Below are 6,209 nucleotides of genomic sequence, written 5' to 3' on the forward strand. Positions count from 1 at the left end.
GTTTTTTTTTCGGTTGGTGCGCAGGTGTTGAACCTGTTCCGGCCTTGCTGCTGAGCTCTTTCAGTGCGATTAATCTGGCACGCCATGATGACCGACAGCGAAATGAACAACCTGCAGATGGCCGTGGCAGCATACGAGAAGGTATCGCTTTTGTCAAGTCCACGTTACGCACAGTTTCTCCAAAGCCTCTGCTGGCCAGGCTCCAAAACCTCGTGCTTTAGATGAAGAGAAACCCCTTGACGACTCCACGTGAACGGCAAGGAGAATTGCTTGTCCAATCACGTCGGGGCATCGACCTCACTAAAGACTCTCTGAAGGAGGGCTGTATATCCCCTGGCAGTGGGGTGGAAGGTCACGTAAATTTATGGGATTGAGGAAGGCGGACTACATGTCGTTCTACACATCCCAGCCCACTGTTACAGTACCGATTGCGGTAGGAGAGCGGACTTTGAAAATCTGAACACGGAAGATTCAGTAGTGAGCGTAGGCTGACATCGAGGGCAGTAAAGAGGTAAGCCAGATCTATACAGCTAAACAAGAAATTTCCAGTTTTAACAGGCATGAAACAGTTCTGAATTTTTGTGTTTCAGTGTGGGAGGAAAGAGTTGCATATAAATAATGTAAAAAAGAAGTCATAGGTATGGTTTGAATTTAATTGTTTTAGGTTGTTTGTAATCCATCAGGAGTCAATGTGATCGTTACTAGAGGGCAAACAGTTGTGTTGTGTAATTACATTGCAGCTTCACTCTGCTCAGAGCTGAAGACCATTGTTGTGGTGTTTGTTTTACTGTACATGGGGCTTCCGGCAGTTTGCCCCTGTTCATCTGCAGCTAGTTAAGACAAACTTGGGCACTGTAGAAGGTAGACTTTATGAGTTAATATCATTATTATCAGTACAACATTTTCACCTAACATGCAACAGCCTCGCACACAAATAAACTTCCACACTCTAATGTGTATTATTAAGACCAACTGAGCAGGCAGGGCAGATGCATCCGATATGAATAGAGGCTGTTGGAGGAAAGTGCGTAAATTCAGGCATTCTTGCCAGGGTGAAATGAGTATGCTTAACTTTTGTGTGTGGGGTGTTGTGGTTTTATGTGTTTTTGTCTGGCTGTGTGTGTGTTTGTATTCCAGCACATGTCCATGCTTTTCCAGCAGTACTGTCACTGTGCTTAATCATTTCTCTCTCCCCTCTTCTAACTATTTCTATATCTAATTTAAGTGGTTCAGTGTTGAAGTTGAAGACGTTATTATCCATGTTATGTGAAGTGTGTATCTCCTCTCTGTGTGTGACCTGTTATTGCAGCGTTATGACAGACGAACCCCAGGTTTTCTCTGAGAGAGCCCTGTAAGAGACTCACCTTCCTCCTCACCCACACTAACCATGGAGACTGCCTTTGTCATCTAAATCAGACCAAACTCTCGTCTCTCTCTCTCTCATTTATCTCTCTTTTTTGGATCGGATTGCACTTTTTTGTTTTTCGTTTTTCTCTCAATGCTGTGCCCTTCCCTCCTCTTAAACAACCCTATTTTTGCACCTAAGAGAGACAGCTGTCAGCCTTTTTTGTTTTGGTTTGTTTTTTTCTACATGACTTTGTGTTTTCTGTTGTAGCACTGGGCTTCTTTTGCAGTACCTTCAGTCATATGGAATGAGCAAGATCATCATTTTACATCAATAGCCCATCAGACATCTCTCTGTTACATTAGCTTGTTTCATTTTTTATTTATTTTTTTGGTACAAGCTATCAGTAAGCATCAGAGCTAAATTACCTGAAAAGAAGCCTTTGAGTGTGCATGTGTGTGCGCGTGTGTGTGTGTGTGTGTGTGTGTATGTGTCAGGAGAGGTGAGCTTTGAAAATGAAACTTTAATTATTGCAGTCTAATGTAGAATTAGTCAATTTCCTGAATGATGTAAGTAGAGAATGAAGAAGCTAGTTGGTCAGCTACAAGCTTGGGTATAAATAGGGGTTTCATGATAAACACTGTTTTGAGTTTTGTGAATAATCAGCACGCAGATATTATATTCATACTTTTTGCATAATAGAAGGCAGATTATGGGTTATTGCTATTTACAAATCTGCAAATATTCAATCATAGATATTGCACTGTAAACTGCTGCAAAATAGTGGGAAATCTGTCTCTTCATAGCAGTTGGCCATTAGAAGGCATTTTCTCAATCTGCTGAGGTGTGTAATTGCTACAGTAATTGCATTTATGTCACTTGTTTGTGCATATACAATCAGAGTTCTGCTCTGGTTGGAACCAATCAACGGTTAATTTAGAAAGATATTTCACTTGATAACTTGACTTTACAACTTCTGTGGCATCAAGCCACTTTATATTTCTCTGTCAATGAGATCTGTTCCTGTCAGTTCAAAAAGACATGAACTGGAATTTAGAAATTACTCAGAGAGTAACAGGATGAGGAAACAAATCAGAATGTTTCAATTTTAAGAGTTTAATACATCAATTAGACTGCAGCTTTAGATTCAACATCAAAAATATTTCCAGATTATTGAGAAGCTTATTTAAGCTTAGAGACTCTATAGTGAATCCATTCCAGTCTGGGTCAGGGCAGCTTGTTCAGGTTTGCTCAGCCTCTTATATTCCTATTGTGATAAAAATGTTAGAGCATTCTGGAAGATTCTGAAATTGCACACAGCATGCTTACATCATTCCCCAGCGCGTAGCTGGGTGCCACGACAAGCAGCTCCAGCTCAGTTTTAGACAGCATCCTCCTCTAATAATTTATCCTATCCTCTCCTCTAACCTAAACGACCATTTTATCAATTCAGTGAAACTGTCAGAAGGGTCAGTAACTTGAAGAAATGCACAGTGATCAGGAAAACTTCTTTGGTTATGTCAAATAATGAGTTCTTGCTCAGTACTTTAGATTTACAATAACATCAGACAATATAATTAGAGTCCTAAGTCAACAAATTTAGTTCTGGGGAAAGCTTTTATTTGCCATTTTTTCTGCAAAATAGCTGCACAATAGTCTTTAACCACTGATAAACAAACGACTGAAGGGTTAATATCATTGAAAATGATGCCATCAATAGAAAAGCTCTCTGAGCCATAAGTTCATATGTTTTCTAAGAGTTTGCTATCTCTGTGTAAAGATCCAGTTAAAGTTGTTGTCTCCAATCAAAGCTAATGAAATGCTGTCTCAGACTTAGCATGTGGCTCTGTGTGTTAGTTAAGCTATGTCGGCTCCCTCTCTTCAAGCTGACTGTGACGGACGAAGCTTGACCACTGCTTGGAATGGACTTCCAGCCTGTGTTTCATGTCAATCAAGGGATTGCACTCAATGGGATGGGGTCATGTGATAATCTGAATCATGCCAATCAAAATGTATTAGGGATTATCCAATAGAAAACATTTGTTATTTTTGGAAGGGGGTGGGGAAAGGTAAGGGGTTGACATTTGCACTGGACATGAAAATACTCAAAGCACTCAACATCTGATGAGCAAGATCACAAGCTTGGATGAGAAAAAAATGCACCTTGAGGAAACAAAAACTATGCATGACGAGAAGGAATGAGCGCATCATCAAATGTCCGACACAGCTACTGACTGTGAGATTATCTACGGTGAAGCTTGAGGCGGCTTTGTCTTCATGCCCAGGCTCGCTAAATTAGAAAATCAATTCAATGAATCAAATCAATCTCTAAATCCACGTACCTGTAGGGGTACTTTTTGAATGACTTAAAACCGCGGGGACTTCATAAACAATGCCGCAGCTAAAATGGACGATGCAGGTGTGCTTTAGTCCGAAGCCTAATCTTGTGCTTGTATATGTGTGTGTGTGTGTTTGCTTTCTTGTTTCTGGTCAGTGGCTGCATGGATGCCTATGTAGAAGCTTCGTCTGTTGATGCGGTTCTCTCGTCTTTCAGAAGGGAGCACAGTGGATATCCGGACCCCCCTGGAGAGGGGTGTGGAGTCTGTGGAGCTGGAGCCGGAAGAGTCCCTGGACCCAGAGGCCTGCCTACAGAAGGTGTGTGTGTGTGTGTGTGTACCTTGTATTCCCTACGTTATTGAATTGTGCACTTCACAAGGATATATGTGGTTACTAGAAATATTTTGGCCCCTTGATGAAGAAAAAAAACTTAAGATTGATGGGGATTTTGGACAAATCTAAAAATGTAAAAGTTTTTGTGTGAGGGGTAGGTTTAGGGGGTAAAGAGGATAGAAATTAACTATCTATGGAGTGTCTCCACAAAACATGCAAACCTGCGTGTGTGTGTGTATGAGTGTGTGTGTGTGTTTGTGTACAAATAGGAAACCAAAGCCGGATCTGTCATTTTCACCCATTACGACATTCCTCGCTTATTCGGCCAGCATTATTTCAAACATGATAGCTTGCTCTGCCTTGAAATTATTTTCCTCCAGCTGTCAGGGCTTTTTCTCTCATTAAATACTGGTTACTGTTAACCTACAACCAGTATTGTTAATGAAAATCATTAGTATCTAAAGCTATTTAGTCGGTATTGTAGGCTATTGCTGTAGTGGTAATATAGTCTTTCAAAATTATTGCCCATGGTTAATGTACCTATTTCATGCCAATTAATGTTAATTATAGCAGTAGGATTAATAGTTGTCAGCTCGTCACATATCCTGCGGGTGAATTAAGGTCAAGAGGGCACTAATGTCTACAATGAACTGGAAAACTCTTGACTCCATTGTGGTTATGGAATAGCTGTTTATTAGGATCAATTTCTAATTAGTCTCAGCTAATTTTTTTTCTCTTTGAATATCCTGTTTCACCCTTTAAATACACGTCATATAAATTTTCAAAATGAGCTGTGAATATTACTTTGAACTTAGGGAGCACAGCTTGGGAAATCAGATTTATGTGATGCTCTTCTAAAAGATTTAAACGTACAAAGGACCAGACCAATATTGCTAATACACAACATACACTACCCGCTCAAATATTTTGGGGTCAGTGAGATTTTTTTGAAAGAAGTTGATACTTTTATTTACCAAAGATGCAATAAATTGACCAAAAGTGAAAGTAAAGATGGTTAAATTGTTACAAAACATATCTGTTTCAAATAAATGCTGTTCTTTTGAACTTTCTATTTATCAGAGAATCCAGAAAAAAATACATGGTTTTCACAAAAATATTATACAGCATGACTGTTATTATTAATAACAAGAAATGTTTTCTGAGCACCAAATCAGCATATTAGAATGGTTTCCGAAGGATCATGTGACACTCATAAGATGTGTAGTAATGATGCTGAAAATTAATTTAAAGTACATTTTAAAAAATATTAAAATATAAAACATTACTTAACATGAATTAAATCGGATCTAAATGTGTGTGTGTGTGTGGTGTAGTATATATATGGGATATATATATATATATATATATATATATATATATATATTAAAAATAGAAAACAATAATTTAAATTACAGGAGCATTTTGGTGAGCATTAGCTAATTAAAAAAAATGCCAATGACCTCAAACTTTAACAATAGCATATCAACACCACCCTCACATACCTTTTTAGTATTCAACAATTCCCCAGTCTTCAAAGTGTACATACTGTACAGAACAGTAACAGAACAGCCTGTTTAAGGGTTAGAGAGAAGGTTGAAGATATTGATCCGAAATGAAAGCATAAAAATACAGCTACAAAAATGTACAGTTTGGCCCCCCTTTTATGTCAGTGTAGTAACCCCAAGCAAGACTTCTCTCAGTACTGACTTTGTGGGACGTTTTGGGAGAGTTTACTTTTTCACTGAGCTCAATTATTCTGCTGTCAACTCATTAAGGACTTTTCTCTGTAGTCCTTGTTCAGGCTGTGTGTGATGAGGTTTCAGTGCTGTCGGGTCGATGCAGAGACGGGAAGTGGAAGAGTTGGTGGAATCTCAGAAAACCTGCTTCATTATTGTAGAGCACAACTACTTGAGTCTTATCATCTTTATGATATTACTCAGCAGTGGAGCACTGGTAGCGTAACTCCACACATAAACACAATATTCTCACCCACTCAGTAATTTTTATTTGACAAACATTCAACAAGCAAATTTGTTGATGTGTATGTGTCTTCTTGTGCTCTGAGGACATTTTTACATCGCAGCAACGTAAAACAATAAAGACAGTGTTGGAATATGTGATAAAGTCTTCACATACATCTTTATATTGAGATGCTTCTGAAGTGGTTGCACGGCTTCACAAATACTTCACCAAC

The 6,209-nt window shown here is 38.8% G+C and overlaps 1 pseudogene; it reads left to right on the top strand.

Moving 5' to 3' along the window:
- Positions 1 to 6,209, top strand: part of LOC109089049 — a 36,480-nt pseudogene that overhangs the window by 21,487 nt on the left and 8,784 nt on the right.

Source organism: Cyprinus carpio, chromosome A6 (assembly GCF_018340385.1).
Source record: "Cyprinus carpio isolate SPL01 chromosome A6, ASM1834038v1, whole genome shotgun sequence".
In the NCBI taxonomy this organism is placed as follows: domain Eukaryota; kingdom Metazoa; phylum Chordata; class Actinopteri; order Cypriniformes; family Cyprinidae; genus Cyprinus; species Cyprinus carpio.